The sequence below is a fragment of the Castor canadensis genome, chromosome X, assembly GCF_047511655.1.
Source record: "Castor canadensis chromosome X, mCasCan1.hap1v2, whole genome shotgun sequence".
NCBI lineage: Eukaryota > Metazoa > Chordata > Mammalia > Rodentia > Castoridae > Castor > Castor canadensis.
Window position 1 is genome coordinate 94,964,378 of NC_133405.1, and position 26,209 is coordinate 94,990,586.

At 36.3% G+C, this 26,209-nt stretch overlaps 1 protein-coding gene across 9 annotated transcripts in view; it reads left to right on the forward strand.

Annotated features, from left to right (window-relative positions):
- The window catches only part of Klf8 (KLF transcription factor 8), a 211,816-nt gene that overhangs the window by 87,903 nt on the left and 97,704 nt on the right, over positions 1-26,209 (forward strand). For 4 of the 9 annotated variants that reach the window (XM_074064270.1, XM_074064276.1, XM_074064273.1 and 1 more), the window contains exon 3: positions 22,799-24,902. The exons of the other annotated variants lie outside the window; for them this stretch is intronic. The gene's annotated coding sequence lies outside the window, so the exon portion shown is untranslated. The remainder of the gene's footprint in view (positions 1-22,798; positions 24,903-26,209) is intronic. 9 annotated transcript variants of the gene reach the window in all.

Sequence of the window (26,209 nt, forward strand, 5' to 3'; positions counted from 1 at the left end):
CAACATGTATCATTTTTACATTTACATACATGTGTATACAGTATATGTACCATATTCACCTTCCTACACCATTTCCCTGCTTCCTTCCCCCTCCCACTGGTAATAATGCCCCCCTGGGTAGGACCTGTTCCACCTTTCTGTTTTCTGATGTTGTAGAAGAAAAGAGAAAAAAATGACATTTTTGCTTTTTTAGATAGCTACACAGGGAGTTTCCTTGTGACTTTTGCATGTGTATTTGTATTATAACCTGAATTGGTTTATCTTCTCTATTTTTCTTCAGTCTGCCTTAATCCCTTTCTTATGGTGGTTTCTACCAGCTTAAAAATTCTATATTCATTCTTGTATAGCGAGTACATCAACCATATTTACCTTCTTAATTTCCTTATTAACTCTACCCTTCTCTTAGTGTGACCTGTTTTTCATAATATTGTTGTATTTGTATTAGGTCTATACTCCATATATGAGAGAAAACATGGCTTTTGACCTTCTGAACCTGGCTAACTTCAATTAAGATGATGATCTCCAGTTCCGTCCATTTACCTGCAAATGACAAAATTTCATTCTTCTTTGTGGCTGAATAAAATCCCAGTATATATAAATACCACTTTTTCTTAATCCATTCATTAGTAGTGGGATATTTTGGCTGTTTCTATAGCTTAGCTATTGTGAATAATGCTGCAATAAACATGGGTGTGCAGGTGCCTTTATTGTAGCCTGACACACAGTCCTTCAGGTATATCCCTAGGAGTGGTATTGCTGAATAGGGATAGTTTGACTTCTTCCTTTCCTATTTGTATCCTTCTTCCTGTCTTATTGCTCTGGCTAGGAATTCCAAGACTATGTTGAATATGAGTGAGAGAGTGGACACCCTGGTCTCGTTCCTGACTTTAGGGGAAATGGTTTCAGTTTTTCCCTATTTAGTAAGATGTTGGCTATAGGCTTGTCATATATAGCCTTCATCATGTTGAGGTACATTCCTTCTATTCCTAGTTTCATCAGAGATTTTATTATAAAAGGATGTTGAATTTTATCAAAGGCTTTTTCTGCATCTATTGAGATGATCAAGTGATTTTTGTTTTTGTTTCTGTTAATATGTTGTATTATATTTAATGATTTGTGTTATGTTGAACCATTACTGGGATGAAAACAACTTGATTATGGTATACGAATTTTTTGATATGTTGTTGAATTCAGCTTGCCGATATTTTCTTGAGTATTTTTTCATCTATGTTCATTAAAGAGATTGGCCTGTAATTCTCTTTTTTTTGTTGTATCCTTGTCTGGTTTTGGGGTGAGTGTAATACTGACTTCATAGTATGAGTTTGACAACATTCCTTCCCTTTCTAGTCCATGGAAAAGTTTAAAGAGTATTGGTATTAGTTCTTTAAAGGTCTGGTAGAACTCAGCAGTGAATCCATCAGGTTCTGGACTTTTCCTTTTGGGGAAACTCTTCATTGCTGCTTCAATTTCATTAGCATGTTGTAGATCTGTTTAAGTGATTGATGTCTTCTTGGTTCAATTCTGAATGGTCATATGTATCTAGAAATTTGTCCATTTCTTCTAGATTTTCCAATTTATTTGAATATAGGTTTTCAATATAGTCCCCTGGTTTTCCTGGGTGTTTGTTTTCATCTCCCCTTTTTTGTTTCTAGTTTAATCAATTTGGGTCTTTTTCTTCCTCGTATTTAGTCATATTTACTGGGAGTTTGTCAATCTTGTTTATTTTTTCAAAGAACCAGCTTATTTTTTTGTGTGTGTGTTTATTTCATTGATTTCAGCCCTTATTTTTTTTATTATTTCTTTCCTTCTGCTTGTTTTGGATGTAGATTGTTTTTGTTTTTCTAGGGGTTTAAGATGCAGTGTTAGGTCATTTATTTGAGATCTTTATGTGTTTTTTAATATATTCATTCATGTCTATAAACTTTCCTCTTAGGACTGCCTTCACTGTGTCCTATGGGCTCTGATAGGTTGTGCTTTCATTTTCACTAAATTCCAGGATCTTTTTGATTTCCTCCCTTATTTCTTCGATGCCCAGCTGATCATGGAGCAATGTGTTCAGCCTCCAGTTAAGTATTTTCTGCTGCTTCTTTTGTTGTTGAACTCTATTTTATTTGTGTTGTGGTCAGGTTTTATCTGGGTGATCTATTGGTGATAGAGGAGTATTAAAATCTTCCACCACCATGGTGTTGGGGTCTATTTGTGTTTTTAAGTCCAATAGTGTATGTTTAATGAAGTTGGATGCACCGACATTGGGTGCATATAAGTTAACTATTGGTATTTCTTGTTGGTCTATTGCTCCTTTTATTAGTATGAAGTGACCTTCTTTGTCTTTTCTGACTATCTTAGGTTTGAAGTCCACTTTATCTTATATAAATATTGCTACTCCTGCCTGTTTTCGGGGCCAAGCTTGGTAAATCTTCTTCCACTCTTTCATCTAAGTCAATGTTTGTTTCTGTCTATAAGTTGTATTTCTTGTAAACAGCAGATTATCAGGTCTTCCTTTTTAATCCAGTTTGCCAATGGGTGTCTTTTGGTGGGGGAGTTGAGTCCATTAACATTCAGTGTTAGTACTGAGAGGTATGTGGTGATTCCTGCCACTTAGTTGTCTTTGTTGTTTAAGGATTTGTGTGTGTGCAGCTAATTCTGTGCTACTCTCTGATTACTTGTCTGTTCTTCTCTTGAGGTTTAATAGTTATGTTTGTTTTCATCTTTTGTGTGTAGGATTCCTGTCAGAATCTTCTGTAATGGTGGTTTGGTGGTTATATATTGTTTTAGTTTCTGTTTATCCTGAAAGACTTTTATTCCTCCATTAATTTTGAATGATAGCATTGCTGGGTAGAATATACTAGAACTGAAATTATTTTCTCTCAGTGCTCAAAATGCCTTACTCCATGCCCTTCTTGCTTTTAAGGTTTCTATTGAGAAATCTGTTATTTTAATGGGTTTACCTTTATATGTTATTTGATTTTTCTCTCTTATAGCTTTCAATTTTCTTTCCTTGTTCTCTGTGCTAGTTGTTTTAAGTATAGCATGCTAAGGAGATGTTCTATTTTGGTTGTGTCTGTTTGGTGTTCTGTAGGCTTCATGTACTCGAACGGGTATCTCTTTCTCAAGATTTGGGAAATTATCTGCTATTATTTTGTTGAATATATTATATATACTTTTGATTTGGAACTCTTCTTCTTCAATGCCCATGATTCACAGGTTTGAACTTTTGATGGGGTCACAGAGTTTTTGTGTGTTCCTTTTGCAAGTCTTGAGTCTTTTGATTAAGAATTCTTACATATATATATATATATATGTATATAAAATATTGTATTCTATTATATTGATTTTGAACTCTGAAATCCTGTCTTCCACTTGTTCCAGACTGCTGGAGTGGCTCTTCACTGCACTTTTTTGGATTTTATTTTTTATTTTTTTAATTGTTAATACATTTGTTCATATGTGTATATGTTGTTTGGGCCCTCTCTCCCCCCTGCCCCCTGCCTCCTCTCCCTCTTCCCCTGTTCACTCTTTTTTTTTTATTGTTTTAAGGGACCTTTTATTTCTAGCATTTCTGTTTGATTTTTTTCCCTGAGACTTTCTATATCTTTGTTGTACTCCTCTTTCATATCTTGTGTTGTCTTCTGTGTCATTTTGGAGTTTGTTGAAATCCTCTCTGAGTTAATTTAGTTGCTTCTGTGTCTTCTCAAGTTTTTTTTCCATGTTTTTTGATAGTCATTGAATTGGTTTTGCATGTTTTCTTTAAGCTCCTCTTTGAGCTCATTGAACTTTCTTATCATCATTCTTTTGGGGATTCATCCACTTTGTTTTCCATTAAATCTTCTATAATGTTATTGGTAGAAGGGGTCATATCCCCTGCCTTCTTCCCTCATGTTTCTATTTTCTGCTTTGCTCATGTGCTGTTGATTAGTTAGTTGGGGGTTTTAACCACCTGTCTTCTTTCCCTTGACTTAATTTCTATGCTTTTTATATGGGGGCGTTCTTAATGACTAGCCTTCTATTGAGGTCTCAGTCCCCACTAGCACTCAGAGGAGAGAAACTATAGTGTAATAACAACAACTCAAAAGCAAGCCAGGTATTTAAATATAGTGAAAAACAATTGAAAACAGCAACTACATCCCTAATTAGGATAAAAAAGAAAGGACCCAAGAAACATACAGTATGCACTAGGAATTAAAAATCAGTAAGGGTAAGAGGACTAATAATTAATAATAAAAATGGTACATGGAGAAATGGAAAAATTGAGAAGAAGCATGATAGAAAAAAGAGGAAAAGAATATGGGCTGAAAACATGAGGAATAATAGTGAGGGAAAATAAAAAAATGTCAGGACAAACCACAATAAAAGGCTAGTCAATCAATATTTCCTCCTTCCTGAGGAGATGAAGGATGAAGTTTTTCCCCAGGCTTCTCATTTTGTAGTTTACTAGATGGTGGTGGGATAGTAAGTAATTTTCTTTCTGAGGTCCAAACAGGTTAGACTAGAAAGGGCTGTTTGGAGGCTGAACTCTGCTTTCCCTTTCCTACTGGGGCATGAGAGCTACTGTGACCTCTGCTGGGGTGAATTCCTGTCAATGTTGTCCATATGCAGGCCCAGCAGTGTAGGAGCTGCCTTCAAGCTGCTCCTTCCAGCCAAGCCCATGGACTGCCTATTTGGATACAACCTCACAGCAGAGGTACTCTGCCAGTACATGTGTGATCATGGGAAATGCCCAAGCAGCAGTAGCATCAGCATTTCCACCAAATGTCTCTGGGGCTCTGAGAGTGTATAAAGTTATCAAATCAAAGTAATCTGCACTGAGGGAGGGAGGATGAGGCACAGGCACTGAGTGATTCTGCTTATACTGCCCACGCTAGTCTCTGTCCCAGCAACCTGCCTAATACCACTTATATTCACACACAACTGGTCTCACTCTGCTTTCCAGATAACAAGCCACCATTCCCAAGTGGAAGTGCTCTCTACTTGCTTCTGCAACACAGCCCACATCTCTCATTATGTAAATGTGTGTCCCTGTGTCTGTGTCCAAACAACCAGGTTTTAGGCCCCACACAGATTCTCAGGATGGTTGCTCATGTAACCACCTAAGAGGGGATGTCCTGGGGACTTGGTTCTCTGTTTCCCCACCCCTGAAAGATTTGATTGTAAGATATCTCTTATCATGGCAGGGCATACCTTCTTTAGGATTTGATTGCTGTGTTGATCATAGAGCTCCTGCCTTAAACTGTATTTTTTTTGCAGAGTACCAGACTGTGTATCTGTTGAGGTCACCAAGGCTTTTCTTTTCTCTTTTGTTTAAAGCCCTACTGAGGGAGATTCTCTCCCTTCCATACTGTGTTGCCTAGCACATGACGTTAGGTTCTTTGCTTCTTTTACAAATATAAAGTTCAATATTTCTGCCTTTTACCTACTCTCTGTCTATTGTTTATTGTGCTCCCATGCCTTTCCATACCACCTCTCCCTAAAGCTGTACACCTGATGTTTTTGTTTCAGAGTCGTGGAGATGCAGGAACATGGTGGGTACCTCTAACCTGCCATCTTTCCTACCCTCTTCTAAGTGTTGAACCTTAACTGTTCTACTTATTAGCTGTGTGATCTTTGGCACAGTACTTAAGAGTTCTGTGTCTCAGTTTTCTGCAAATAGTAATAATAAGTTTTTACCTTATAAAATTGTCATGTATATTCAATGAGAAATTCTATATAAAAACCCTTAGAGTCTTGCTTGACACAAGGTAAGTACTCACTTTGTGTTATTATTATTGTGGAAATGTCATCTTTGGACCCTGATTACCTGGGTACCATTTCAGTTTGGTAAAGGTATACTTGATGCACTGAGAGATAGTTTACTACATATTGACTGCCCTATGTCTTTAGGACACTCCTGGCTTAATTGTTCAATTTCTGAGAATGGTATAGTTCATCTCTGACACTCGTTATTTCGGCATGGCATCACTCCAAATGTATGGGAAATAAAAAATCCTTTAATTATTTCTACCAACATGTTAAAGAAATGTTAATGTAACAAAAATTCTCAGCAGATGTCCCCTTTTCAGATTTCTCCTTCTAGCTCCAGAGTAAGAAAAATCAAGTCTTGTTTAGTCTCAGAAAGATACTTTACAGACTGTCTACTCTTCCCCATTATGACTTTGAGTGCTTTTTACTTAATAATTTAAAAATTTTCCCACTTAAAATGAAATAATTTTAAAAGGAAAATGTATTACCAAAAATGGAAAAACAGAATTCTCTGCCATGCATACTAGTACACATTCAAAAAAATCCATAACCATTCAAAATTTTTAATGTTTACCAAGAAGCAGTGAGCTGCACATCCTCTTCATTTAACAGATGAGAGGAGATGAAGTATAAGAAAAGATTACACACAAAACAAGCCATTCCACTGAATAAAAAATAAAACTAAAATCCAAGGTTCCTAAAGCCAAATTCAGTACTCTTTATATTACACTGCCTTTGGTTTATATAAAATTTTAATGATTATTCTTACTATTCCACATAACTCTCACTTTTACCTGAGGCGTCCTGGGTAAAGAAGTTATTTCTGGAACCATAGACCATACTTTTTCTTAGTCCCAGATCCCGTTCACATAGTAGATAGGCAAATTGAAGTCTAGGGAAATTTTTTGTTTGGGCCCAGATATACTAGATAAAAAATTATGCTTGTGCCATGTGAAGTATGAAGGCAGTCGTTCCACTTTTCATTCCTCTTGACATAGATAGTCAACAGCTGAAGCATATTGTCTTCCCTGTTAGATCATTCAGTTCTCCAAATAAATGTTTCAAGAGGCCAGATGTCTGTGGCTCATACCTGTAATTCTAGCTATTCAAGAGGCACAGATCAAGAGGATTGTGGCTTGAAACCAGCCTGGGCAATTAGTTTGTGAGACCCAATCTTGAAAATACCCTTCACAATAAAGAGTGGAGTGGCTCAAGGTATAGGCCTTGAGTTCAAACCCCAGTACAGAAAAAAAAAGTTGCAAGAGTTTTTAGAGATCATACAACTGCAAACAATTTAACAAATGAGGACACTGAGGTTTCAAAACGTTTCAAGCACTTGTGCAAGGTCACCTAGTAAGTTAATAGCAGAGCAAGACCTAAAAATTGGAGCTTAATGCTATTCCCCATTGTTGTATATTAGTTCTTCCAAAGGACCTGGAATTGTGTAGCAAGAATTTCATGGTCTACATTCTTTTATTTTTATTATTAGTGTAATTAATTTTTCTCACTATATTAAAAGATCATAAGACCCAAGCATGTCCTTCTTTATTTACAATTCTGTCCCATGGTCAGTCATTTTAATCTAGGTTCCTGGCTTTGTAATAGCATCTTACAAAAAATAACTTTTAATTCTATTTATCTATCCTACACCTCTTCCCTGAACATCAAATTTGTATACATAGTCATTTGATAGCTTCAGACATGTTAATTAGATCTCAAATTTGACATGTCAAAAGTAGAAGCATTGATTTATTTCCAAAGTCTTCCCTTTCCCTAGTTTTCCCTATCTCAATTCATAACACTATCATGTTGTCAGTTGCACATCCTAAAAACTATAGAGTCATATTTGATTCTCCTTTTCCCCTTCCCTCCTCCCTGCCTCACATTCAATCAATCATTAAATAGTGACAATTGTATCTCCCATACATATTGTGCTTCTAACCACTTCTGTCTCTACTGCTACCTGGCTACTCTAGGTTACTCTTATCTCTCATCTATAACAGAATTCTAATTGATCTTTCTGGTTCCCCAACATTCCATTCTCTGTGGAGCAAAGTGATCTTTAAAAATGCAAATCAATTTAAGTCCTCCCTCTGCTTAATACTTTACAATACTTCAATTGCAATTAGAGTGAAATTAAGACCTTGGACTAGGGTTGCAAATCTAACATGATCTGACCTAATCTATCTGTCCAACTTTACCTCCTCCTCACATGTTCCTTTATTTACTATGCTCCAGCCACCTGGGCATTTTTAGCTGTTTATCATATATATCCCCTTCATTTCCACTCCATAGCATACTTATCGCCTATTTCTTCTTGAAATGTACTCATTCCAGTTTTGCATAGCCATCACAACTAAGATATCTCCCTTTTCATTAACTTTTAACCTACAACCCTGTTGTGCGAGTATCCGTATATGTGTATATCTTATAGCATTTATTAATATGTGAAAAATTAGTTATATTTTATCTTCTCATGCACTAGACAATTCTATAAGGGGAATTATTTCTGTCTGTTGTATCTCTAGTACTACTTATAATAGTGCCTAGCACAGAGTAGACACAGTGAATAATTTCTGAACAATTTAATCAAGCAAAACCAAGTTAGTGTGTCCCAAGGATTCCCAAATACTGACATGTATATCACTAGTGGTACATTGTATGGTTTCAGATTGTACGTAGATGAATTTTTATTTAATAGTGATACATTTATTTAATATATGCCACAAGGTGCCTAGACATGTCATTAGGTAATATTTCATTTATTCAACATAGTACTGGCAGTCCTAGCCAGAGCAATCAGAGAAAAGAAAGGCATAAAGGACATTAAAATTAGAATAGGGGAGGTCAAACTGTCATTGACTGTAGATGATCTTATATATAGACAACAGCAAAGATTCTACCAACAAAATTAGTAAAACAAATAAATGAATTGGGCAAAGTTACAGGATATAAAATCAACATACAAAAATCAGTAACATTGCTATACATGTATTGTGAATTATCTGAAATAGAAATTCAGAAATCAATACAATTTTCAGTAGCTATAAAAATTTGGAAACCTAGGAATGAATTTAACCAGAGATGAAAGATCTTTAACGTAAAACCTATAATCATTAATGAAAAACATTTAAGAGAAGCATAAAAAATGGAAAGATACACCACATTCATACATGGAAAATTCAATATTGCTAAAATGTCCTTTTTACCCAAAGTGATTCATAGACTTGATGCAACTCCTATCAAATTACCAATGAGATTCTAAATAGAGCTAGAAAAAAATCATAAAATTCATATGGAAGTTTGAAAGAGCCTAAGTAGCCAAAACAATCTTGAGCAAAGAGAACAAAGGTGGAGGCTTCATCTGATTTCAAGATATACTACAGATCTATGTATGGTACTGTCATAATCACAGACACACAGAGCAGTGGTGCTGTGAAAATTGTATATCCACAGACAAAAGAATGAAATTAGACCCCTATCTGTCAGCTATTACAAAAATCAACAGAAAATGGATGGGATACTGAAATGTAAGGCCCAAAACTATAAAATAACTACTAGAAGAACGTATAATGAAAATGCTCCAGAACATTGGACTATGCAAGGTTTTACTGGCCAAGACCCCCAAATCACAGGAAATTACAGTAAAAGTAGACATGTGTGATTACATCAAAGTAAAAAAACTTCTGCACAGCAGAGGAAATAATCAGCAGGTGCAGATATAACCTACAGAGAGGAGAAAATATTTGCAGTGTATACGAGGGGGTGATATCCAGAATATATAAAGTATTTTAAAAAATCAGCAAAACATAAATAATCCAATTTAAAAATGGGAACCAGTTCCAAATAAACATTTCTCAAAGGAAGACATCTAAATGATCATTACATGCATGAAAAATTCTCAACAACACTAATCATCAGGAAAATGCAAATCAAAAGTACAATCAGCCAGAAGCCAATGGCTCATGTCTATAATCCTAGCTAATCAGGAGGTGGAAATCAAGAGGATTGTGGTTTGAGGCCAGCCCTGGCAAAAAGTTCACAAGACCCCATCTCAACTGATAGCTGGGTGCAGTGGTATACTCCTGTAATTCCAGCTACTTGGGAGACTGAGATCAGGAGTACCAGCCCCTGGGGAAAAAGTTCATGAGACCCCCTTCTCAAGAGAAAAAGCTGCATGTACATGCTTAACATCCCACCTACTAAAGGAAACAAAAATAGGAGGGTCACAGTCCAGGCCAGCCTGAGAAAAAAAGAGAGACTCCCAAAATTAACCAGAGCAAAAAGGGCTGGAGGTGTGGCTCAAGCGGTAAATCACCTACTTAGCAAGTGCAAAGCCCTGAGTTTAAACCCCAGTATATTCTCCCATCCAAAAAAAGGAAAGAAAGAAAAAAGAAAAGAAAAGAACTGCAATAAAATAGCACCTTAACCCAGGAAGAACAGCTATTATCAAAAAGGCTAAAGATAACAAGGTTGGTGAGGATATAGAGAAAAAGGGAAAACTTTCACACTGTTGGTGGGAATGTAAATTAGTACAGCCATTATTGAAAAAACTATGGAGACTTCTCAAGAAATTGAAAACAGGAGAGCTCCCCAGATTACAGATTAGAAGCACCCAGTGATTGCCATCTTCTCTGGAGAATAGAATCAAAATAACTGGAGAGCAGCTACCCTTCAAGGTGAGTGATGGTGGAAAGGCACTGAAGTTTAGTTGTGAACAGAGACGTGAACAAAATGCAGAGTCTTTGGAGAGTAGACCAAAGGGTGAGATGCCCCACCATCCAGTATTCAGTGGCAATGCAGTAGAGGGTGGAGATAGAGGCAAAAGGAGAAAGTGGAAGAAACTCAGAAAGCATGACTAGCACAAACCTCACCACTGTGCAGAACTGCAGCCTAAACTGACCAGGCACTTAGAATTTGCATAGAATAGCAGAATAGTGGAAATTCTCTCTTCTCAACATAATTGTGGTGCAGTATCAGAAAACCATCTTAAGATCTTGACTGAGTATGCAGTTTTGGGAGTCAAGATCCTTATATTTTCCTTTTTCCATAGATCTGCAGCAAAACCCATAAGCTGAACCAACTAGTGTTGGTCTAGAGCACCAATCTGGCTTGGGGGGAAAAGACTTTGAATCAAAAGCACTGAGAGCTCCAAGAAGTAGAAAGCTGGAGTGAGACACAAAGGGGAACAAGATAGCTTGCTATTTTGGACCATCAATTTGGGAAACTAGCCAGTGGGAGTGGGGAACAGAATGGGCAGTTGCAAGAGATTGCATGTAGGAAATAACTTTTAAAACACCAGAGTCATAGCAGATGGATTTGCATGGAATTCACCACTGCCTCCCCTTCAATGTGCATGGCTGCAACCCCATAGCATTCCTCTACACCCACAACAGACATCACATAAGGCACTAGAGACCCTGACATGTGGCATAGGGGCCAGCATCAGTGCATCCATAGGAGAATGTAGAGAAGATACCAGAGTGAATCCCAGTTGATGGAGGTCTTGTGTTCCACCAAGCCACTCCTGCTAGCAGGGCATCCTATTGCAACTGGCTCTGTTCACAAACCACCCTCTTGTTGCTAGGTGACCAACACAAAGGAAAGAAGAAAAAAGTGAATACTACACAACCTGTGCTCTCTCCAAAGGCCACATAGCCAAAGAGGCCACAAAAAAACTCTTCAGCCTAGGTTGAGAACTTGCATTTCTGCTTGCATAGTTGATCCCCTTGGCAGAAAGGAAACCTGCATGTATTTTGATTTATTTTGTTTTCCTGTCTGTTTTTAAAATAAGAATGTTTTGGTCATACCCACTTAGCTAGAAGATTTACATATGTTTTTTTCTTTTATCATTCCCTCTCATTTCTTCTCCTTTTAACATTTAATTTTTTATCTTCTTTCCTCCTCATCCTTTTTAAGTCTCTAATTGGATAATTTTCCTCTCTTGATTTTCTTCTTTCTCATATTTTCCCTTTTAATTTTCTCTTTTTCCCTTTTCTTTCTTAGGATTTTGTAAAAAAAATTACCAATTGGCAAGACAGTTATTTCCATTGCATATAACATTTTAGGATAATAATTATGTTTATAGCATCATATCCAAATTATCAAGCTCTTCTTATTCTCAAAAGAATATTTAAATTTTCAGTGTAAAGTATGAACTTTCAGTGTAAAGAATGAATATGTATGTATCAAGCATATATATGATATATATATTTATATGTATCACTAACAGATTACTTTTTTGATGGCACTGGAGTTTGAACTTAGGGCCTCACACTTGCTAGGTAGGTGCTCTACCACTTGAGCCACTGTGCCAATAATAGATTACTTTTATATTTAAATCCCCATTCAGTTTTGTCTTTTGGAAATCAATGAACAAATTTAAATAAGGTGCAATGTACTTGTTTATAGCTGTACTCTGTAAGTGACTAATGCCCAATCCTTTTAATTGTTTGATGGCAGTGCTTGGAGTGCAGTGTTTGGGCATGTCTAATTATCTTTGTTTAAAGATGGTAGTCATGAACACAAGCCTGAAAAAGGCTAGCACCACTAACAATTTCAATTTGGAGAACACCAACTTGGTTCTCCTAAGTGGTGCATTTTAGAAGAAAATACATTTGGAGAACAAAAATACATTTAACATACAAAGGAGCCAGCAAAATTTAGTATCACAGCTACACAGAAGTCCTTAATATATTAATTTAGCTTTTATTTTTGAAATAAAATTTCAAATTATAGGTTTATAATTATAGACTACTCAACTAGAATTCTCCCTAGGGGGTAGCAAGACAGACTTAGCACTTTTCATTCTTATGCAGATCACAACAGAGATATCAGACACCCTAGTTTCTCTGTGCACTTTATATTCCTTTCCTGCTAGTTACCAACACCAAGTTACAAAATCCAAACTTCCCTATCAGACAAGTGACAGAAGCCCACATTAGTTTAGATGAACCCCAAATGGCTCAGAAGAGCTTCCAAACTACAAGGAATCCAAATTTTCCTTGTCAGACAAAACATAAAACCCCACATTAGTTCAAAAGAACCCAAATGACTCAAAAAGCCTCCAAAGGCCCAATTTTTTCATTTTTAATCTTTAATTGGATCATTTCTTCTTTCTTTAATTTTTTTCTATTTTTCCTTTTGTTTTAAACATTTTAGTGTTTTTCCTGTCTTTATTAACTAGTATCTTTTTAGTATATTCCATATTGAAATTGTCCTCTCTTCTGTGGTTTTTGGTCTTGGAGTGGTAATTATTCTTAATTGGTTGTTAATATATTTCCATATTTGGGTTATTTACATGTTGTGGTTATTACTACAGTTTAGTATCTTCTTTCTGATGGAGCTGGGAGTTGAGTTACACCCTAGCCCACTTGTGAGAAACTGTACCTCAATCCAGCCATGACTTATTACTACCCAAAAGTTGGTGAATACTCCAACTTAAAGAAAAACTTCTAGCTAACAACTCTGTGCCAGATGAATAAACCTAAACACAGAAACATAAGATATATGGAAAAATGAAAGCAACATAACTCCTCCAAAAGTTAACAGTTTCACAGTATCTGATTCCAGTGATATCAAAGTGGATGAAATGTGGAACAAAGAATTCAAAACAATGATTATAAAATGATAAACAAAGAGGATATGAATCAGAAGCAGATTGAATGTAGGATATAAAATAACAATGAAATAGAGATTCTAAAAAACAGAAATATAAATCTTGGAAAAGAAAAGCTTACTTAGTAAGTCAAATTAAAAATTTCAGTTGCAAGTCAAATCAAATAGATTGTATCAAGTAGAAGACAGAATACCAGGGCTTGAAGACAAGGTTGATGAGTTAGAACATTTAGACACTATTAAAGAAAAATGTAAATTATAAACATGTAAGAACTACGAGGAAGTATTAAAGGGCAAACCTATGAATTTGGGGTTCAGGGAAGGGCATTAAGGTAGAGACAAAAGGCATTTAAACTTACTCAGTGGAATAATAGCAGAAAATTTCCCAAATCTTGGGAAAGATATGAACATCCAGGTATGGGAGGCATCTAGAACCCCAAAGAGACATGACCAGAAGAGAACCTCCCCATGTTACATTGCCAAGAGTACAGAACAATGAAAGAGTATTGATAGGTGCAAGAGAGAAGTACAAAGTCACTTATAAAGGCAAACCTTTCAGAACAATAGCAGACTTCTTAGCAAAAACTCTAATGGACGGTAGGGCATGAAGTGATGTACTTTAAGTACTGAAAGAAAAATAACTGGTAACCCAGTTTACTATATCCAGTGGTTATCCCTCAGAATTGAAGGCAAAATAAAGACCTTTCAAAATAAGCATAAGCCAAAGGAATTCAAAACCATCAAGCCAACAATGCAGAAAATACTGAAAGGAATCCTATACACAGAAGAGAAAGATAAACATAACCACAAGAGCAAAGAAATACTTACTAGAAGAGTAAACAAATGATAATTAGGAAAGAATCAAATATTTAAAAACAAGAAAATAGCAGGAACTAGTACATGTCTTTAAATATTAGCCCTGGCTATAAATGTTCTTAATTCTCTGACTAAAAGACACAAAGTGGCTGACTGAATATGAAACAAGACCCAGTTGCTTGATGCCTGCAGTAAATTCACCTCACTGGCACAGACTGAAAAGTGAAAGAACACGAAGTGATATTCCAGCCAAACAGAACCCATCAAGCAGCTAAACTCAAATCCAACAAAACAGACTTCAAGACAAAATTAGTGAAGCAACAAATAAGGTCATAGTGCATTGAAAAAGGTAACAGTCCCTCAAGAAGATATGATTGTAAATACATATGCACTGAGGGATGATGCACCCAACTTTGTAAAATAAACTCTACTGGACGTAAAGGGATAGATAAGACAGAAAACAATAATAGTGGGTGATTTTAAAAGCCTAGTCTCATCAAAAGATAGGTCATCTAAACAACAAATTAACAAGGAAACATCAAAGTTAAACTATACATCAAAAGGACTTGATAGACATCTACAGCATTTTCCATCCAACAGTAACAGAATATTCATTCTCACCAGCTCATGAAAATTTCTCCTAACTAGATAACATTTTTGAAGTTGGTAGTGTGGTTCAAGTGGTAGAACACCTGCCTAGCAATCACAAGACCCCAAGTTCAAACCCCAATACTGCCAAAAAAGTAGATGCTATTTGTAGACGTAAAGCAAGTCAACAAATACATAAAAATATGTAATTTGTTGCATCTTACCGGATCAAAATGGAATGAAACTAGAACTCAACACCAAGAGAAATGGTGGAGATTATATAAACACATGAATATTGAACAATTCATTTTGAATTATCAGTGGATAATTAACAACGTCAGGGGGCAATTAAAAATTCCTAGAATCAAAAATAATAACATTCCAGGAGCTGTGGGATACAGCAAAAGCAGTTGCAAGAGAGAAGTTTATGGCTACTAGTGCCTATGTTTTAAAAGTCAGAAAAAATATGTTCAGTTCATTGGCTAATTTGTTCAATTGGATACTTGTTTTTTGGGGGGGTATTAAGTTTTTTTAGTTCTTTATATATCCTAGATATTAATCCCCTGTCAGAACAATAACTGGCAAAGATTTTGTACCATTCCTTAGGCTGTTTCTTCACTCTCTTAATTGTTTCCTTTGCTGTGCAAATGCTTCTGAATTTGATGATTTCTCATTTTTCAATTCTCGTTAGCTCCTGAACTATTGTAGTCCTAATTAGGAAGTCATTGCCTATGCCTATTTCTTGAAGTGTTTGTTTCCCCTGTTTTCTTCTAGAACTGTCAAAGTATTAGGTCTTATACTTAGGTTGTTGATCTATTTTGAATTGCCTTTTTATATGAATAAGCCAAAATAAATACATTATTCTATAAAATTAATATACACTAATAAAAAAAGGAAAAATGGAAACAACAAAATGTTTATCAACTAAAAAATTATCAGAAAAATCTCAACTAAATAACCTAACGATGCGTGTCAAGTCTTAGTAAAATAAGAACAAGCCAAACCCTAAACCAGTATAAAGAAAGAAATAGTAAAGATTAGTGCTGAAATTAATGGAATAGAGTCTAAAAGAACAGTTGAAAAGACTAATGAAACAAGTTGGTTCTTTGAAAAGGTAAGCAAGATTGACAAACATTTAGTCAAATTAAACAAAAGAAAGAGAAGAACCAAATTAATACTATAATTCAGAGAAGAAAGGGGAGAGATTACAACAGACACTGCAGAAATTCAGAGGATTGTGGAAGGTGGGTCATTATGAAAACTTATATTCCAACAAACTGGAAAATTTAGAAGACATGGATAGATTTTCTAGACATATGAATAACCACAATTGAACCAAGAAGATATAAAAACCTAAATAGATTTCTATCAGCTGTGAGATTGAAAAAGTAATAAAAAGTCTCTCATCAAAGAAAAGCCCAGGGTCACACTGACTCACTACTGACTTCCACACATCTTTAAAGAGGAACTAACAAAAATGCTCCTCAAATTATTCTGTAAACTAGATGATGAAAGAATACTTCTAAACTCATTCTATGAAGCCAATATTTCCCTATATCAAAACCTAATAAGGGCACAACAAAGTAAAGGCCAGTATTTGTGATGAACATATATTCAAAATTCTTAATAAAATGTTATAAACTGAATTCAACAACAAATCAGAAAGATCATGTACTATGATCAACTTTGTTAAATTCTAGTGATGGCAAGATGGTTCAACCTATAAAAAATCAATATACATAACATAGGACATGAATAGAATCAAGGATAAAATCCACATGATCGTCTCAGTAGATGCAGAAAAGCCTTTGCCAAAATTTCACATCTCCTTACAAAATCAAGATGCAAAAATCAGTAGCTTTTCGATATACCAATAGCAAATAGACTGAGAAAGAAACAGAAATACAATTCCATTCACAATAGCCTCAAAAAGTAAAAAACCTAAGAATATACCTAACCAAAGAGGCAAAGACTTCTATAATAAAAACTATAAAATACTAAAGAAAGGAATTGAAGAGGAAACTAGAAAATGGAAGGACTTTCCATCTTCACGGATCAGTGGAATTAATACTGTGAAGATGGCTATATTACCAAAAGTTATCTACAGTTTCAAAGCAGTATCTACCATAGCCCCAATGTTATTCTTCACAGAAATAGGAAAAAAAATCCTGAAATTTATTTGGAAGTATAAAATGCCTCAAAGTAATCCCGAGCTGGAGGTACCACAATACCTGATTTCAAATTATATTATAGAGCTATAGTAGCAAAAACTGTGAAGTACTGATATAAATGCAGACACCTAGACAAGTGAAATAGGATAGAGGACTTAGAAATTAACCTACTCAGCTACAGCAGTCTGATTCTTGACAAAGGTACAAAAAACATACATTAGATAGAAGCCTCTTTAACACGTGGTTCTAAGAAAATGGAAGACAAACTAGATTTCTACCTCTTACCCTGCACAAAAATCAACTCAAAATGAATTAGAGACCTCAATGTAAGACCTGAAACTTGGAAAATACTAGAAGAACATATTTGGGAAACAGTTAAAAATCTAGGCATAGTCAAAGGACTATGAATAGGACTGAATAGGACTCCAATAAGCTCAGGAAATAATAGGAAGAACTGATGAAGTGTATTACATCAAATTAAAAAGCTTCTATATAGCAAAGGAAATAATTCACAAAGGGAAGAGTCTGCCTACAAAATGGAAGAAAATCTTTAGCATCTATTTACCTGAACGGGATTAATATCCAGAATATATTTTTTAAAACCTCAAAAAAATCAAACACCAAAAGAACATCAAAATGAGGAAATGAGCTAATACTTTTCCAATGAAGTACAAATGTCCAATAAATACATGGAAAAACCTTCAACACCTTCAGCCATTGAAAATACAAATCAGAACTATATTGAAACTCCATTTTATTCCAGTGAAAATGGCTATCAAGAAAATAAACAACACATGTTAGCAAGGATTCTGGTAAAAAGGAACCCTTATACGTTGTTGGTGAGAGTGTAATCTATCCATTATGGAAATCATTATTGAGTTTCCTCAATAAACTAAAAATAGAACTATACCAATTCTGGATACATATGCAAAAGAATCAAAGTCTGTTTACTCTAGAGTTACCTGCATACCTATGTTTATTGTAGCATCATTTACAAAAGACAAGTTGTTCAATCAGTCTGTGTGTCATTAGTAGATGAATGGAAAAAGAAAACATGGTATATGTACATAATGGAGTTTTATTCACTTAAAAGGAAGACTAAAGTTATATTGTTTGTAGGAAAATGGAACTCAAGATCATCATGTTAACAGAAATAAGGAAGACTCATGAAGCAAGTATTATATGTTTTCTCATGTGAAACTCAGGGAAAAAAGAACATGAAAGTAAAAGGGGGACGATTAGGGATATGGGAGGGAAGGGGGGAATCAGACAGGGTAATGGGGTGAAATTCATCAAACTATGTTATTTGCATGTATGAAAATGTCATAATTATACCCATTATTTTGCATAATTAATGTATGCTAATAAGTTAAAAATTAAGGGCCACGGCAGGTGCTAGTGACTAACGCCTGTAATCCTAGGTCCCTGGGAAGTGGAGATCAGGAGGATCATGGTTCAAGGCCATCCCAGGCAAATAGTTTGCAAAGCTCCATCTCCAAAATAACCAGAGAAAAATGGACTGGAGGTGTGGTTCAAGTGGTAGAGTGTCTGCTTTGCAAGCATGAAGCCCTGAGTTCCAATCCCAGTCCCACCAAAAACTTAAGGTCCAGGTAGAGTGGCTCATGCCTGTAATCCTAGCTAGTCAGGGGGCAGAGGCTGGGAGGATCATGGTTGAAGGCCAGCCTGGCAAAAGGTTAGTGAGATCCCTGTCTCAACAACAACAAGAATAGGTGAGTATGTGTTGGTACATGTCTATAATACCAGCTACATAGGATGCTCAAGTAGGAGGTTCGCAGTCTGAGACTGGCCCCTGGCAAAACACAAGACCCTATCTGAAAATTAACTAAAACAAAAAGGGCTGGGAGTACAGATCAAGTCATAGAGTGCTTGCCTAGCAAGCATGAGGCTGAGTTCAAATACCAGTACTAAAAAAAAGTGTTAAAATGAAAAAGAAAAATCAACACCTATCCTTTCCTTTCCCTCTGAGCTCTTTTATTAGTTAACACCCATGATGGTTATTGAGTACACGTGATTACATATCACCCTATCTAAGTGTAGGTCAGCTTATATTTAGAGCAGCGTTTCTTCCCTAACCTATTTATTTTGTGCTTTCCAAGCTCTTTGCCTTGGGGTTCAGACCATATCTGTCCTAAAAGTAAAGCTGGTACTCCAAGTAATGAAGCTGCTATGGCAGTCTGAGGTATATACCCTTTGGCCAATGGGATGTTGACTGATCACCTGAGTGCTTATGTGAAGTTGGACCTAGCAGGAATGAGTGTGTGAAGGTGGAGCCAGCCAGTAATTTTGAGAAGACTGGCTCTGTTGCAATATAGTATTTATTTGAGAGAAAGTAGCCTGATGGGCTTCAATGAACTGATAAAACACTAGTAAAAAAAACTACCATATCTCTATGCATTTGAGAGTCGATTCTGGTCTTTTCCTTTCTGTTGGGCTTGACTTTTTGCCAAAAATTAGTGTTATAGCCAGAGGTCCAGAAATTTCAAGTTACTGAAAAGAGTCTAGAAAGCTGGGAGTCTAGGGGGTGAGGCCTTATGTTCAGTCACCAGCACTGCAGGTGGGGGGAGGTGAGCATCAGTTTGATGTTGGCTTTCCTCCTCAGCTTAATTGAGGTACACTTGAGAAATAAAAGTTGGATATATTTACAGCGTGTAATGTGATGTTCTCTATGTGTGTGTGTGTGTTTCCCACAATGAAGTTAATTAACATATCAGTCACTTCACATAGTTATTTTATTTATTTGTGTGTGTGTGTGCCAAAAACATTTGAGATCTATTCTCTTAATAAATTTCATGTAAACAATATACCACTATGCTGTACGTGAGCTTGCCAGAAATTTTGAGCACTGAATTTAGGCTTGTGCTATAGGTTCTGGGTATCCACTATTGTGAGAAGTTTTATTTTCCCTTGGGATTCCTTGCTGGCAAAAGCCATCTGGATAGAATCTTAATTTCTCTGAAAGATCTGACTGTGGTTATGACAGGATGTAGATGAATAAAGAAGGCTCACAGGGTAGCACAGAGTTAAAGATCATTTCATACTTTGGAGTGTCAGACCACCTCCTACTTTTCTCATTATTCCTCTCAAATGTACCGGAGTGAAGGAAATATATTGGGACTCAGAAGTGTACTTGGGCAGGGTATTGGTGTGTAGTGTGAAAGAATTTGAAATGTTCTGCCAGGATCAGAAGACCAGAAATCATATGTTCTCCCTCATATGCGGACTTTAGATCTAGGGCAAATGCAGCAATGTGGTTGGACTTGGATCACATGACAAGGGGAGAGCACATACAGGAGGTATGGGGATAGGTTGAAAACCCAAAACATGAGAGCATTTGATGTCCCCACTGCAGAGGAGCTAATACAGAAACCTTAAAGTGACAGAGGTTAACATGAGAAGGGGATCAGGAACCAGTGTAAAGATCAGTTAGACATGAATCAACATGGGTTGTACCACATTTGTACATGAAAGCAATGCTAGGAATTTCTCTGTATAGCTATCCTTAACTCAACTAGCAAAAACGCTTTGTCTTTCTTATTATGTTTGTGTCTTTTCTTCAACAAAATTAGTGATAAAGGCAGAACAGGACCTGTCTGGAACTGGGAGGGGAGGGGAGGAAAGTGGGGGAAGGGGGATGGGGGGAAAAATGACCCAAACAATGTATGCACATGTGAATAAATGAATAATTAAAAAATATATATTTAAAAGCTCACAAACATAATGTGTTAGAACTTTTATCTTAAACTCTCTTTTATGCAATATCATACTTTAATACATTCCTATAATTGGGTTTAAGGTAGTCTTTCTGATAAACTATAATTCTCGAATTTCTAAAACGTCTTGTGAGAATCAGAGATGTTTATATAACCATGCTAGCTCATTTCAGTACAAGTAGACATCCTCCTGTTTTAGCTTATCTCTCTCTCTCCTATATTTTACCTACCTCTTGAATATAAGCATGCTCCTCTTTGAAATAAAATCCATCCAACATATACTTCCTGAGTACTACTGTATCACATACCTGTGCTGGGGGCTGAGTGCTGAGCAGCAGGTGCTAGGGTCTTATACAGAACTGGGATTTTACATTTACTGAGCTTTTGCATTTCTGTTACAAAAGCATGATCTCCCCCTACCCTTACAGAATTTGTATTCTACATTGACCAGTTCTATTATCTGGAAAGGAATACAGGAAGAACTTGGTTTATTAAAATACATCTAATCTCAACTTGCCATTTATTTCAGTCACTTCCTCAATCACAACTGTTAATTACAGTGAGACAATTTGTTTTACCTGCCTTTAAAACATGTCAATTTCAGATAAACATATTTCAAAAGTAAAACTATCTAAAAGCAAGATGTCTGCAGGATCAATACATTGAATAATCAGTTCTTGATTAAGTTAGAGATTGGCTATCTCCCTCTAGTGTTTTTTTTTCATATTCATTCATCTTTAACTTTTTAAATCGAATCCATATTAGACTGTGTGGTTGCTGGGTTCTGAAGTCAGTCTGCCCAAATTTAAATCTTATGAGTTATCTTCTCTACTTCTATTAGTCTTGCAGGGCTGCTATAACAAAATACCTTTTACTAGATGGCTTATAAACAACATGAGCTTATTTCTCACAGTTCTTCCCAGTTCTGGAGACTGAGAAGTCTGCTAAAAAAGTAGCAGAAAATTTAGTATCCAGCAAGAGCCCAATTCCTGATTTATAGAAAGCCATCTTTTCTCTATGTCCTGACATAGGAGAAGGGCCAAGGGACCTCCCTGTGTCATCTTTTGTAAGGGTACTAATTTTATTCATGAGGTTTCTGCCCTTGTGACCTAATCACTTCCCAATGTCCTAACTCCTAATACCTTGGAAATTAGGATTTCAACTTGTGAGCCGAGTGTGGGAGGACATAAATCTTCAGTCTATAGCAACTTTTTAACTGTATGGCCTTAAATGAGTTACTTAGCCTTTCTCAGTTTAATCTACCTAGTAGGTCTGTTGTAAGTTGCAATGGAGCTAATACATGTAAAGTACTAAGCTCAATACTTGGTACCTAGTGCTCAATATAAATCAGCTATTATTATCAATATGTGCTATGAGAAGGGAGCCACTGAATTCCACTACCCTATCAAGGACTTGGAAACTCAGATATACATTAAATACTCTGAAATATGACTAATAAATACTTATTATTTTTCTGTTCTTAGAATATGTATAATTTATACTTTTCTAGGGCTTTTACACTCTTGTTTTCACCTGCTCATTATAACATTTGTTGAGATAGGTAGAGTGACGATTTTAACCTGAGGCCTAAATAGAGTAGGTGTTTAAATCAGGGTCACCTGAGAGTCCAACTCTCCTAATTCCCAATTTTATATCCTTGGGCTGCACAGCCACCTATTGTTCTCTGTTAGCTTTTAGTGCAATTATTGTCAATTTTATCATCAGTAAATTATAATGGAAAAACTTGAGTGATGAAATTTTTCCAATAGTAGCTTTCTTCTTCCTGACTACATAGTGAAAGTTTTTTTTAAGCAGTTTATAGTTATGCTGGACTGTTTTCCCTTTGATACAGGCTGTTTATGTCCATGAGATCTGTGCCTGTGATGCTGTTCAGGAGATTGGTTTTGATTGTGTATATATTTATTTGTGGTATGTATGTATATCTCAATCACTAGCTCTGTATATTAAATCTCACAGGCTCACAGATTGGTAGGGAAAGAGAAAGACATAGGAAGTCTCAGATGATTTGAAATTCTTGGAGAAGATGTGGATAGAGAATGGGTTGTGTATAACCCTCTTTTGCAGAGCCCAAACTAGCCTGCCTTAAATCTCTAAGGACTACTCTCATTTGAACCCTAGGATCAAGAGGTGTTTGTTGTAGTTTGAAGAGAGATGGCCTGTATGTGAAAGAAAAAGGAAGGAGAAGTCAGAGACTGGTCTACTTCCCACAGAACCTCTTCCTTCCTGCTGGAGTCCTTTGACAGAAGAGAGCTTTGATTTCTTTTGCTGGAAGGTGAAGAAGGGGAGGATCACCCGGGGGAGTGAAATTGCCTCCATCCTAGCTGCCCAGTGGCCAGAGAGCCTAACCAGAGGACTGAGAAAGCATCCAAGGAGAGACCAGCTGAAGCAAACTGTCTCTAAAAGAGCAATCTCATTACTACAATAGGCTCTGCTTATGTCCCTTCCTTTAAAAGCATTTGTTTTGTTTGTTTTTTTGTTTTTGCACTACTGGGCCTCGTGCATGCTAGGCAATTGCTCTCCCACTTGAGCTATGTGTTTTGTTTTTGAGATAAATTCTCACTAACTTTTTCCAGGCTGTCCTCAAACTCATTATACTCCTGTTTGTGCCTCTCAAGTAACTGGGACTATAAGCATACATCATCACTCCTGGCCCACCTTTGAGCTTTGTTTTGTTTTATTGCAGTTTAATTTCTGTAGCTGGTTAGTTTCTCAGTTAACAAATGGTTATCTTTTCCAGTGTACTTGCAAGCAGAAAGGTGAGTTATGGAAATTCAGGTCTGGGTGTGCATGAGGTAATAGCCCATAAGTGTTCTTTGGATATCAAAAAACTGGGAAGCCTCTAAGTGACCACCATGTACATGATAGTTACTCCATTTGTGCTTTTTATAAGTGGAGGGTATTTGGAAAGGCATTCACATTGTATGTATGTGTGTGTGTGTGTGTGTGTGTGTGTGTGTGTGTGTGTTCTTATCTGTTCAAATATATCTATTCCTATATGTCATTGACCTCACTTCCTGGATGATCCATTCCCAGTATCTCTACTTGTGTTTTGGTTGCTGTATTCTCATTCTTATTCCTATGGTTGTCTGGCTACCTTAGAAAGCCTGCCTTTGCAATTCAGCATCTCAACTCAGTCCCACACCAAAAGGAGGTTTGGGATATGGAATATTTAATTTTCCCATAATTTCCATCAGTGTCTTCCAGTCACACAAAATAAACTAATAGTGATAACCTTCTTTTAAGTGGCTAATTGATATTCTGTCAATATATGTCAAATGTAAATAAATGTCTTTGAAAACTTTTAACTAATCAATAATTTACATTATAGGTAAGTAAGACAGTATACTTTCTATGCAAATACAACTTTAAGTCTTTTAGTTTCCCTATCTCCTTAGTTTATTTCCAACCCACTTTCTTCCTTTAAGCTCCTATATGGTAATTCTGGATGCTACCAATGTCTTGGCTCCTTTTTCTCTTTGCACCACCCAATCTCAACCCTAAGTGCCTGTCTTTAGGTAAAACATCCAGGGATGTTTGACTTCCAGGTAAGTCCCTCTTGAAGATTAAGAATCTCATTTTACAGTCTTGATAACTGAAGTTTTCCTTTCTACTTTTAAGTAAACACTATTTCTCCCTCTCCAGCTGACCCTTTTGCAATGGCTGATCTTAAGGGAGAACCCACTTCAGGTCTATTTCAGGCAATAGGGCAGGCATCAGACTAATTTTTTTGTGTGTCCTGCTATCTGTATGAATGACTGGAGAGGGAGGAGAAAAGAGAATAAAGTCCCTATCCTGCATGGCCTTAAGTCAGTTCTTTCATTTATGCTAGATCTGCAAAAAATCCCAAAGCTCCCTTGGCCTCAGTATGAGAGGTATTGCCAGCTCCAGAATCATGCCTTTGGTCATCCTTTCCTTCCTACACTCACTATCCCACACCTACTGCCTCCTCCTACCCTCATTATAAAAATGGAAGAGAAAGAGAATATACTCTACCCTTCCCTTTGAAGCCCAGGGAAGAATAAATGCTGGGGTTTTAAGGGCATGTTTCCAATTGAGGGTGAGAGTCTGACCTTTTTCATATTTTCTCAAGGATTCCTGCTGGTTTCTGAGCAGTGTGAGTTTAGTATGCCCTGGACCTAAGGAAAACACTCCATTTAGACCACACACCCATAAGAATATTCAAGAAAAGAAAGAATATTCAAGACTAAAAAGGATATTCAAGGTGAGAGAAAAAGAGAAAGAGAGAGAGAGAGAGAGAGAGAAAGAGAGAGAGAGAGGGTGCAAGAAGAGGGGGAGGGGGAGGAAGGGTAAACTGAAAAATGAAGAAATAAAGGGAATGGGAAGGTCTCAGATGGGGGGCAGAACTGACTTGTCTATTTGTGTTATTTATTGCTTTTGGATGTGAGTTCTTTAGTTTTCATGTGACTGCAGCTCTATCAGATTACCCTAAAAACTCAGTTCTTCTAACCTGGAAGTTCTTTACCCAAAGAAAAGAACCAAACTGAATTATGATTTATCTTGTCATGTATCTTTAGCTTTTCAGAGGGAACCCAGTAGGATGATTATTAGAGAAGAGCCACATGGCCCATGTTGACTGAATTTTAGGCTCAAATAGAGACTACTAGCCCAAGCCAAAGCCTGATGGCTTTCTTTATTATGTACATAATTATTTTAAAATTAATTTGATAAAATAATGTTTCATTTTGACATTTTCATATATACACAATGTATACTTAAATCATATTCACCTCCCTTTACTTTGTCTTCTGTTCTCCCACTGACTGTAGCCCCCCTCCCTCTAATAGTCCCCCTTTTTCCATTTTGTTTTGTTTTCTTACAGTGCAGGGTATCAAATCCAGGGTCTAGCATACGTAATAGGTGGGCTGTAGCACTGAGCTGCATTGCTGGCCCCATGCTTTCCTGTCTTTCATTAAAAATCTAGATTTTGTGATGAGTCAATTTTAGTATCTAAATCTATAAAAAGGTGCCTTGAGAGTGAACAGGTTTGAATTTTTATTTTTAACAACTCCCAATGTCCTTGTTTCTCCCTTACTTAAGAGAATTGATCAGTTTCTTCATTAAAGCAGCAAGAACTTGTTATATCTTGTGAATAGCATGTGTCTTTTATATTTCTGTATATGCTGTGAATTATTTTGAGATGAAATTGTAGAAAGACATTTTAAAGGCCATGAATGCATCATATCTTCAAATAATACATATTCAGCAAGTCAAAGATTTCTGCAAAATAAATTGATGAACTGAAATCAAGTATGAAAAAATCTAGATTCTGCATATGAGAGAAAACGTGGTATTTGTCTTTTAGACAAATTCACTTAACATGGTGAGATTATCCATTTTCCTACAAATGGTATTTCATTCTTTTTATGGCTGAATAATATTCCATTGTGTAAATATGCCACATTTTCTTTACCCATTCATCTGTTGATGGGCACATAGGCTGATTCCATGACTTAGTTTTTGTGAATAGCGTTTATAATAAACATGGGTGTGCAGGTATCTCTATTGTAT